Source organism: Gorilla gorilla, chromosome 17 (assembly GCF_029281585.2).
Source record: "Gorilla gorilla gorilla isolate KB3781 chromosome 17, NHGRI_mGorGor1-v2.1_pri, whole genome shotgun sequence".
Lineage (NCBI taxonomy): Eukaryota > Metazoa > Chordata > Mammalia > Primates > Hominidae > Gorilla > Gorilla gorilla.
Genome location: NC_073241.2, coordinates 105544032 through 105556143, shown reverse-complemented (window position 1 = coordinate 105556143; position 12112 = coordinate 105544032). Strand labels below are relative to the sequence as shown.

The 12112-nt window shown below is 37.1% G+C and overlaps 1 long non-coding RNA gene across 1 annotated transcript; it reads left to right on the top strand.

The window, feature by feature from the left end:
* Positions 1-1145: 1145 nt before the first annotated feature.
* On the top strand, positions 1146-11512 carry LOC129528245 (uncharacterized). The gene is made up of 4 exons (XR_008673489.2): positions 1146-1501; positions 6904-7025; positions 10379-10560; positions 10764-11512. It is a non-coding gene; the product is annotated as an uncharacterized lncRNA (long non-coding RNA).
* Positions 11513-12112: the final 600 nt, after the last annotated feature.

The window sequence follows — 12112 nt, the reverse complement described above, 5'->3', positions numbered from 1 at the left end:
GCTGAATGGGTAATCAAAACGTGGTATAGACATATACACAATTGAATATTACTTGGCCATTGAAAGAAGGGAATTCTGCCTTTTTCAACAGCATGGATGAACCTGGAGGACATTATACTAAGTGAAATAACCCAGACACAGAAAGACAAATACCCTATGATCTCACTTATATGTGGAACCTAGAAAAGTTGAACTCACAGAAGCAGAGTGGAACAATGGTCACCAGGAGCTGAGGTGGTGGGGGAGGGAAATGGAGAAATGCTGGTCAAAGGTACAAATGGTCAGTTACAAAATGAGTAAATTCTGGAGATCTCAGGTACAATTATGTGGCAACTTGAGTAATAATGCTCAACTGTATACTTGAAATTTGCTTACAGACTAGCTCTTAAGGATTCTTACTGCAAAAACAAAAGGCAACTATGTGAGGTGATCATGGTAATGAACTTGATTGTAGTAATTATTTCACAATGTACATGTATATCAAATCATCACATCTTATTCCATAAATATGTACAATTTTTATCAATTATACCTTGATAAAGCCAGAAAAAAAATTCTGTTGCTTCACCATGCATGTTGCATATGTGTGCACACACACAAACATAGAGACTTCTTTTTTTCCCTAAAAGGGTTATTTTACTTTTAGGCTTATTAAAAGAATGAAAGCATGGGTTTGAAAGAGCTAAATCTACAAACAGGAATAAATTGTGTGTGATTCATTAACCATAACAAGTATATACACACAGACACACACACCACACACACACACATACACACAGGCTTAGAAGTGCTGAAGAGGTGTGAGCACATTCTGGATCTTGGGCTAACTGCCTTTTTATGTCTTTCCAGGATGTCAGGGATTCTTGATGCGGGGTGACTGCTAACTCTTCCTGAAGAGGTTTCCCTGTTTTATCCTGGGTGTGTGTCTGACCTACACTGTCTTCTTCACCATACTCAGAAACATGTTAGTCCCAGCCACTTTCTGGAATTAGAACATGGGATTTGAGATCAAGCAGGTGTGGGTTCAAATTGTCTCTGTCAGTTACCAATGGCAGGATATTCACCTAACATTTCAAAATCACAATAGCGTGGATAAAAAATGCCAACCTCACAGGACCAATTTGGGAGTTATGTATAAACAAAAAGACACATGTGCATATACACATATTCACATGTGCACATTCAAGGCACGTACACATGTGCACATACACATATCCATACACATATACACACATACACTCGTGCAAACACATATACACACACATACATATGACAGAAAGAACCTGACACAGGGTATTCCTGTGAGAGGACGAACTTAGCATTGCATCATGCAATAAGACAGTAATTGAACAACACCCTGATTACATGTGGTACAAATTCTAATTTTCTAATTTGTTGTCCCTTTACTTATGATAACTGCTTTGCATACTCGAGACGAATCGTTTAAAGCTGATGTGAGTGAGCATATCCAACAACAATCCTAGCGCCTGCTGTGGATCAGGTGAGCATGTTAACGAAGCTAGTGAAGTGAGGTAGATTAGAATACTGCTCACTTTAAAACTGTGCTCTGCAGGATTGCCAGGTGTAGTGGATGAAAAGAGATTTAGAATAACTGCATGACATGAAACACAAAAGTGCCTGCAGGACTTTCTCACTAACCCTTTCATAGTCTGCATATGTGTATCATACAAACTTTGAAACCCTATCAGAACGAACAATAAATGTGATTAATAATTTTCCTTATTAACGCTTTAGGAAATTAGGGTAAGCAATATTTCCACATAATTTTTAAACCTAAAAAATAAAGAAAAAAAATTTAAAATGAGAGTTTAAAGTGCTCAGCCCATGGGCTGAGTGTTTGGGGTGTCATCTACCATGTTCTTGATGTACCTGGGTCCTGACCATCTACCAGCACCATGGACTTGGCTACCTCCTCAGCTCCCTGACCCATCTCTGGGTCTGACATCTCTTCTTTGTCCTTCCAGAAGGATTTAAGAGGAGATTAGGGGCCTTGGGTTAGGGATCTAATGTCAGATCTACACCGAAGGCAGTTTCTGCTCTTATCTTGAGCCCTTATTGTAGTATTTGGGCCACATGTTCTCAAAATGTACCATCTCTTTCAGCAGCTGTGCTCCAGTTGAATGCACCTGTGCAGATCCCTCTTGGAAACATGCCCCATGCCTTCGTTCTGCAGTAACTTGCTCTTCTCAGCTCTATTTTTGGAGGCCTCAGGGCACTGATTTTGAATCTGGGCACCTCTGAATGGTCACTTCTGACCAACAAGCAGTCTACTTTGTCAACACCTTTTCTTCTGGGACTTGTGTTGCCTGCCTGCTGGAATTTTCCTCATCTAGTCCTGCCTTCCACACTCCCCCCATTAGAGATGAACTCTTCCTGCGCGGCTGTTTGGCTCCTGGCTGGTCCACTGGGGCTGTCTCTCAGACTCTGACCTCCCTCGGGCACCGACTTCATGAAAACACAGCCCTGTCTGAGGGGCACCTGCCCATGAAGCTGCTCTTCCTAAGCTTTGCAGTACCTGCCACATTGTCTCCCCACTGCTAATCATATTCTCTCTGCTATGGTTGTTTAACATTTTCTTCACATTTATAAGCAATTTTCGTTACAGAATCAAAAGACCTTCTTCACATTATGTCTTATTCCCACCACGAAATTTTAGGTTCTCTAAATTGTGAGTTCTCCTTATGATACTCCACATGATAAATATATGTGAAATACATTTTTAGAAATACAAATATAGAATTGTATGCACACACATAGATCTTTTGGGAACTGGCTCATTGGTCATACAAATTTTGGAAAATAATTAATAAAAATGTAAAGCCAATGAAAACGTCAATTCATTTGGAAGATTTCTAATGGTCCTCAAAATATGAAGTTAAACTCTCATATCATAACTACATTAAATACCAGGAAGAAACCTATTTTGAGACACAGAAATGTTGAGAAGCTCTGAGAAAAAGCAGCCATTATTCTCATTTAAATTAGAAGTTTGTTCCTTCGCTTTTTTGTTCTGCCCCCAGATCCAGTCCTTGCCTGGGGTTTGAAAGCTTTGCATGTATTGACGCCTTGGCCAGCACAGACAAATGTTCCTCTTCCCTTTCTAAAAATGGTCTTGGTGTTGCAGAAGTTGTTAGAATCAGAATGAAGTCACTCGTGTTAAAAAAAAAAAACCCTGATGAACAGAGGTGAGAAAGGCCATAAAGAGGGGTTCTCATGCATTAATGCCTGATAAAAACTATCACAAAAGACTCTGCAGAAACCACAACCTTGCACAAAGGCCATCTCAACTTTACACAAAAAATAGTTCTGTTTGAGCATCTGCCCAGCAATTTCCTCTCCAGCCCTAGACTGGTGTCACCCTTGTTATTCATCCTTGTAGCTAATGATAATAATATCAATGTATTAGTCCATTTTCATACTGCTGATAAACATATACCCAAGACTGGGTAATTTACAAAAGGAAGAAGTTTAATTGGGCTCACAGTTCCATGTGGCTGGGGAGGCCTCACAATCATAGCTGAAGGCAAGGAGGAGCAAGTCACATCTTACATGGATGGTGACAGGCAAAGAGAGCTTGTGCAGAGAAACTTCTGTTTTTAAAACCATCACATCTCATGACACCCATTCACTATCATGAGAACATTGCAAGAAATACCTCCCCGCATAATTCAGTCACCTCCCACCAGGTTCCTCTCACGAGATGTGGGGATTGTGGGAGTTAAAATTCAAGATGAGACTTGGGTGGGGACACAGCCAAACCATATCACTCAGAAGCAGTTATATAGCCTCTTTCCTGTTTCCCTTAAAAACTGTCATTTTCCTTTACTTCCCTGAATATGCACCTAGTTTACTATGGCACACATATTTCCATTGAAATGCCTCATTCCCAAATAACTGTCATTGTCTTTTAGAGACCCCCCTCTCTGTTTATTATTTACATTGATAAAAATTGTGTCCAGAAGTCAGACCTGAAGAAAGATCACTTGTGAAAGAAATTGGCAGTTCTGGGACCTGGTGTACAGTACTCACTTAGGTCCTTAGAGCTCTCTGCTTCCATGGCCTCACCTTCTCTGTCCCGGTGAGTCTTTTCTCAGGTTAGGCCTCCCTATTTTTGGTAGAGGCTGATTAGCTTCACTTTTTGTGTTGTTATAAGGCCAACTGAGTCAAGGACCTTGCATTCCTCTTGGGATGATGAAAGCCTTTTTTTTTTTTTTTTTTTCTGGAAAGCCCTCACTGTATAAGGACAAGTGTCTGTTCGTCTGAGTACCCTGCTTTTTAGAGAATTTATGTTCTGCTTGTGAAGAATGTGATTTCTGGTGAATTCACTTTTGTTTCTGTGTGCCTAATTTAGTATTTTGTTTGATCTGCATGCCTGGGTTAACATTTTTGTGATCACTCTTATCTTGGTTTCATTTTGGTTTGGTTCTGCATGTCTGCAAGTGATTTGGGTCTCTTCCCATGCTGATTTCTGAAAATCTTCTTAGAGAAAAAAATAAACATTCTAAATGATGGCTGCAAGATTGTTAATTAAAATCCATCTGAGCAGTCCCCAGCATCTAAAACACTCATCCAAACTCCTGACATTCTTTCATAGGATTGATAGAATTTTCTTTGCTTTGAAGAGATTAAAAAGAAATAAAATGGGAATTTCAAACATTTAGACATATCAGATTTTCTGAGTCTCCAGCCAGCTACATGGCTTTTCCTCATGCACGTTTTTTGATCAATGGCAATCATTGGGATCATTTGAACTTCCCAAGCTTGTTTTCTTCTTTGCACCAAATTAAGAGAATACAATGGTAGAGTCAACACATAGAGGCTTCTAAATCCTCTAGCACTCTGCTTCTTTTCCTACCTACTTTGAACCTGTTGACTTTTCTGCTGATGTCGCCATAAAACTCTCTGTTATGGCATTCCAGGTAAGATTAAAAAAAAAGTCTTAAAGACTTTAAAATTAATGCTTTTACAAATTACAACAGCCTCATGGCAACCAACAATCTAAACATCTTTTGGAAATGCAAATTTAGGTTTGCCTGACTAACAATTGCTTAAGCTTATGGAATAGTTAATTCAAGTATTACTAGTCTTAAACTAGGTAAATGTTTATAGAAGTGGGGCTCTCAGATCAGACAGGTCAAAATTTTGAGCTAAGCACAATAATAAAAGGTAGCTCTTTCATGCATAAAAATTGCTTTGTTTGCCATGTGGGGGCCAGAAAAAATGACCAATATGGTGAAACCCCGTCTCTACTAAAAATACAAAAATTAGCTGGGCGTGGTGGTGTGTGCCTGTAGTCCCAGCTACTTGGGAGGCTGAGACAGGAGAATTGCTTGAACTGGAGAGGCTGAGGTTGCAGTGGGCGGAGTTTGTGCCACTGCATTCCAGCCTGGGTGACAGAGCGAGACTCCACTTCAAAAAACAAAACAAAACAAAACAGACAAACAAAAAACCCCTGACAACATGCCTCTCCACCTACATTGATTACTCTCAATTGGTAATCAGACCAGCAAACAAATTGTGGATTCATTACTAATTCAAGGCTACTTAGAGATTTTGTTTTTTCTCATACAATTCAGCCAATCCTGGCTAAAATGTAAACTTAAAATTTAACGTCAAACCCATTTAAAGCTAAAAAAAGAAAACAACAAAAAGGGGCAAAAGAAGTTTTTGTAAACCAGCTTACTTTCCCCAAAACATTGGTCCACAGCCTTCTTTAGGATACGTATTGGGGCAAATAACCATTTGAACAAGGGAGCTATTTGAACAAGGCTTATTTTTTCCAAAATATAATTTTGGTCCAGCAGTCTTTTATAAACTGGTGAGTTTGTATTACTATCTCATGACCAAAATTCTAAAATGAAATTTATAAGATTGCATTTGTGTGTGGATATATGTTTAGGTCTATTTACACATATGTACATCGAATTTTGTTATATATTGTGTCTATATTATAAAATCTGATGTAATTAGCCAGAAATCCCTTAAATAATTTTATTCAAATTAGCAAAGATAAATGAGCACTCATATAAAATATATAATAATAAAGAAGCTGTTTTTTAAATTAGTAAAATAAAGTTGTCAGCATACATTTTTGCCTGCGTTTACTGGTTAGACAGTTTTATATTTGTATCTTCAAGATGTTTCAAGGTCAGAAAATGATAAACCCAGCCTAAAAGCAGAATAATCTTTGTTTGTGTAACTCTTTGATATGTAAGCTTAATTTAATATTGTAGTTTAATAAAAACAGCTGTATCTGCTGAGTTATTAACAACATGTTCTTATATTTAAGTCTTCTGCTTAGATGAACACCTAATATTCACAGGCTATAAAAATGCTTAACAGGGAAATAATTTGAAATAATGGTTAGCTTTATCTAATATCTCAGTTTTTATAAGTGATCTGGGTAAATTGTTAAAAATAAATTAGGTAAATATAAATGGAATAAATACTTACAGATAAAATTTTTATGTAATTTTAAATATTAAGGTTATGCTGTGTTAAAATGATAAATTATTAAATGTCTGGGTCATTTTGAAATAAGATAAAAGCTGAAATTACTGAACATAAATGTTCTTTGCTTCTAAAAATTTATAGATATATATATTTGGGTCTATTAATACATGTAAAAATTATGTTACGGAAAATGATGTTTCTCAAAATTATTAACAGATTCTTATCTATAAAACACTAGTATGTGACAGACAGTTCAAAATTTCTTGCTTCCTAGATTTTCACTAAAAATCAAGATTACTAAGAGTTAAAATTCTTGTTAATGTATGTAATTATGTATACAAAGTGTGCCAAAAAAGTAAGATGTGTTTTGATGAGAAAAATTTTAAAAAGACATAAAAATGTGTTTTTTTTTTTTTTTTTTTTTTTGAGATGGAATGTCCCTCTGTCACCCAGGCTGCAGTGCAATGTTGCGATCTTGGCTCACTGCAACCTCTGCCTCCCAGGTTCCAGCGATTCTTCTGCCTCAGCCTCCCAAGTAGCTGGGACTACAGGTATGCACCACCATGCCCAACTAATTTTTGTATTCTTAGTAGAGACGAGGTTTCACCATATTGGCCAGGCTGGTCTCGAACTCCTGACCTCATGATCTGCCTGCCTCAGCCTCCCAAAGTGCTGAGATTACAGGCGTGCCACCGTGCCCAGCCAAAAATGTGTTCCTTATTGAGAATTTTTTTTTTCTAATTTGGAGGTTGTTTAAAGATTGTTTCAAAAATTAAAATTAGAAAATAGAAACAATATAAAAAGGAATGAGTGAAGGAGGGGGTTATAAGAAAGTCATAGTTATTATAAAGATATGTATTTGTTAAGAAAGTTTAAAGAGAAAAGAGAAAATTTTGTCTGGAAAATAATCTTGTGTAGTAAATGTTTGTCCTAAAGTAAAATGATTGGTTATTTTTTGAGAAAGAGGAAGACAGAACAAAGCAGAAAGCCTAAGCATCATGTCAAGGCTTTGTGCAGGTCACAAAAGGTTTGTGAAGGATGAATTGATAAAAAAAAGTTATGTCCTCAAGTTGCTATATTTAGAAGGGAATTATTTATAAATCTTTCTAAACATTGATCTTTGATATTGAAAATATAGTAATACAAAACTAAAAATTTGGCTCCCTCTATAAGAACAAGATTTTCTTAAAATATTGGTTTTGGTAAAATTAAAAGTCAAAAGTTCTTTAGTCTAAAGAGGTTTTGATTTTTAATTCTCTGCAGCTGTGTTTCTGTTTTATAATCACTAATTTCCTTAGTTTCAGATTAGAAATGCTGTCTTTTTCATTTAAACTTGTAATTTCATTTCTCAAGGTAGAGTTTTCCTCTTAAAACTTCTCAGATTCATATTTCAGAAGTTCAATGTTTGCTGTATCTCATCACCTGTAATTTGCAGGTTATACAACTGTAATGGTTAATAATGAGTGTCTACTTGATTGGATTGAAGGATGCAAGGTATTGTTCCTGGGTGTGTCTGTATGGTGTTGATGGCGTTGCCAAAGATTAGCATTTGAGTAAGTGGGCTGAGAGAGGTGGACCCACTCTCAATCTGGGTGGGCCCCATCTAATCAGCTGGCAGTGTGGAATGAGGAGACTTGCTGAGTGTTCTGGCCTTCATCTTTCTCCTGTGCTGGATGCTTCCTGCCCTCAAACATGAGACTCCAAGTTCTTCAGCTTTTGGACACTTGGACTTACACCGGTGATTTGCCAGGGGCTCTCAGACCTTGGGCCACAGACTGAAGGCTGCACTATTGGCTTTTCTACTTTTGAGGTCTGGGGACTCAGACTGGGTTCCTTGCTCCTCAGCTTGCAGCTGGCCTATTGTGGGACTTCACCTAGTGATCATGTGAGTCAATTCTCCTAATAAACTCTCTGGCTTATGTACATACATCCTATTAGTTCTGTTCCTTTAGAGAACTCTGACTAATAGAACATCATTGCCTTCTGCTCTTCCTGTATTTCCTCTTGAGAAGGACTGGAATGATAACTCTCTCCTTTAACTTTTTTCTCTTCTAACTCTGCTGTGATGGCCTGATGCTAAAATGTTTACACTGAAGGCCTAGAAAAGCAACCTTTTTATCCAGTATAACTTGAGTGTGTACTTGGCTTTTCTCATTGTGTCTGAATTGTTCCATGTAACCGGGAAACGTCCCATTGCTGTTACTAAAAGCCATGCATTCTCCTGCTCAGAGTACTAGTTTTCCTCTAGAATGGGGCACACTCATAACCTTGGATGCACTCTTCCTGTGTCTGATTAAATCCAAGTAGTGTTTTCATCAGGTTCAACTTTCAGCTTATTGAAACAGGCTTCCCATATGGAAAAGCAATCACATTATGAAGGCTTCTCTCTCCCTTTTTGGAAACTGGCCTAAGAAACAAATATTTTATGTTTTAGCAAGATAATTTTCTGTGTTGTTTTTATTAGGTATTCGATTACTTAGGAACATTGAGCTTTAAAAGTCTAAGGTTTTTACATCTATGTAACCTTCTGTATTACTTTTTGAAGTCTCTTATCACTCTGGCTAAATGAATGACTGTGATTTCACAGTGATTTGTGATCCTATTTTGATCAAGTGTTTTAACCTTTTTTCATCTTTGATAGGCTTCTCCAATATCAAAATTCTAAATTATGTCTTTGTGACCTAAAATTAACTTTGAGGTTTTCCTACTGAATCCCTGGGTGGTCTCAAAGAATATAGCTCTCATCTTATAGAGATATGAAATGATAAGGCTTATCTGGTAAATTGTATGGAAAAATATTGTCAAATGATAAGTGATACTATGTCTTCTTTCAGTTACATTTATCATATGTTATTGATATGAATGTTTGAAATTGTATATAATTCATATAAATCTCATATATCATCAGTCATAATTCTGATTATCTTATATGCCACAAAATAACCATATTTTATTGTTAATTGGTGATGATAATGAACTTCCATCAGATTCCTAACCATGGTTACTGTAAGACTCTGTCTTCCACAGTTTTGATTTTCTCTAAAGGCATCTGCGATCGGTTTCATGGAAAAGACACCAACAAGCACTTTTAAATACAAGTCTCTAATAATTTAAAGATCAATGGGCTAAATTAAACATTTTAAATATGCTAATGAATAAACTAATAAATTCATAAAACTGCTAATGAAAATCAAGTGGAACAAAAATGTATCATATGAGATTAAATAACTGATGAAGATTATTGTTTTTATGAATTTTATTTGATGCATTATTGGTTCTTTACTTAAATGTTTTATTTTTCAGATGTAAGAAAATGTTTTCTCTTAAGCTAATCTATAGCTAACAATAATTTGGTAAAAAATACTTTTGTTAACAAAGGTGAAAGCATTTGCTATTTCTCTCTACATCATTTCTCAAAATTCAAAAACTATTTGTATTTTTTATAACACTATAGTTATTTGCATAAGTTCTATAAAAAGTCCTCTATTTATAGCAGGATACAATTAAAAACATTGATTATATTATCAATGCTTTGACTGGAATGACATATTTGAGAATGTGCATAGAATGCCTGGTTTCAAGTTCTCCCAGTCTTAGAGTGGTGAGTAAAATTGTCAATTATTGGCAGCACCAGAAATCTTAAAACTGTAGATGAAATCTAAAGTCTGCCTCGATTTGGCTTCACCAGGTCTTAAAATCTGAGATTCCTATGTGATTAATGTGGAAAGAAAAAGTTACATTTCTAAAAAAATGCTCTAGTACACCCATTATCAGATTGTAGCTCTGTGCACTGTTTTTGAGTTCTGATTATCAACTTACAGACTAACTTAGATCTCTGAGTTCTAGACTCCTCCAACTTCCTTCCATGGAATTACTAAAAAAAGGAACTTCTGTGTTCCTAAAGCACTATAAGCTGAAACTAGATGAAGTTTTTTTGAGCAAGTGCCTGATGTATGAGCTGCACAGAAAGTTCACCAAACCACCCAAAGCCATTGCCACAGGCATCCGAACTGCAAGCCAGCACAAGAAGTCGATGCTTTCATACACTTTCCAAGATGTCAGAACAAGGTTCCAAATCATAATAAGGTACTTGCCCCTCTTAATTTCTACTCTTTTCACTGGAAAGAATAATGGTTTTCTGATTTGTTCAATTGTTTGCCTTTAAGACTAGGTTCAATAGCTCAAAACCATTAGGCAAACTGGAATTATCATATTACTATTAATTTTATTTTGTGTTTTCCCCTTTTAAACTTTGTATCTGTTACTTGTTACATTTTTATTTTTTGTAGAAGTACAACTCCTAACAGAATAATGCTGACCTGGTACTTTGAGATGATAGCAAAAGACTACAGAATATACAAAAGTGAACTAATAATGGATTCCAGGTAGACTTGTCCTGAGAGCCCTTCCCTTTAAAGATCCTTTGTTGCTTGAATGCAGCTCAAACAGCTTTGACACTGACTCTTAGCCACCACTGACTCCCAACACAAGACCAGACCAGCAACCAGGACAAGGGACATTCAAAGCCTATCACTGATTGATCATCGGTGCTTCTGGAGAGAGATCATGATCGAAAGGAGGAAATGTGAAAGTTGCCAGAATTGAAAGAGATCACTTGTGTTGAAAAAATCCCTGACCAGTGGAGCTGGGGAAGGCCATGAAGGGAGGATTCTCAGGCATAAATGCCTGATAACAAAACTATCACCAAAGACTCTGCAAAAACCACATCCTTGCTCAAAGGCCGTCCCCAAAATCATACAAAAAATACTTCTGTGAGGACATTGGCCCAGCAGCTTCCTGTCCAATCCCAGAAAGGTTCTGTCCTTGCTATTGATCCTCATAGCTGAGGATAATTATCTCAACACATATAATCCTCCTCATTTTTCCTTTAGAAACCTTTGTCTTTCTTTACCTCCCTGAATATACACACAGCTTACTATGGCACTTGTATTTCCATTACAATGCCCTAATTTCAAGTAAATGTGGATTTTTAGAGATCCTTTGTCTATTGTTATTTAGATTGACAGTATTACATACATGCACGCACAGAGACATACACATGCATACACACACATGAATGCACACATGCACACACACAGACACACATCATGGAAACACACATGCACGGTGTCCCATGCACACATATGTGCATGTATGTGTGCACAAGCACATTAATTCAGATGACAAGATCTTTTGAAAAAAGTAGCAGCCTGTGTTATAAGAAGGATTTGACTTTAATTTTAAATCCCGATCCGTACTACTTCTTATAATACATGCAGAAAACTACGCCACGCACGCACGAGAGGAGTTTGAATAAAACCCACTATTCTTATGATGGTAACAGCTACCATTCACGGAGCCCTAACCCTGGGCTCTATTCTGGGAGCCTTAACATCCTTCAGCTGCACATATTTGAGCGCAGGACGTGGGACCGTGCCAATGGATGGTTAATGAGGGAACAAGACTGACTTGGTCTCTTCTTAATGGAGCTCATGGTAACTAGGAGATGTTGCCCGGAAGGCATCACACCAGCTCCGTAATGTGCAGAGGAGGACCTGAAACTCGGGAAGAAAGGCCTTTGCTGGTGACCACACAGCTATGAGGTGCTACACCAGGGATTCAAACTGAGGTCTGTTTG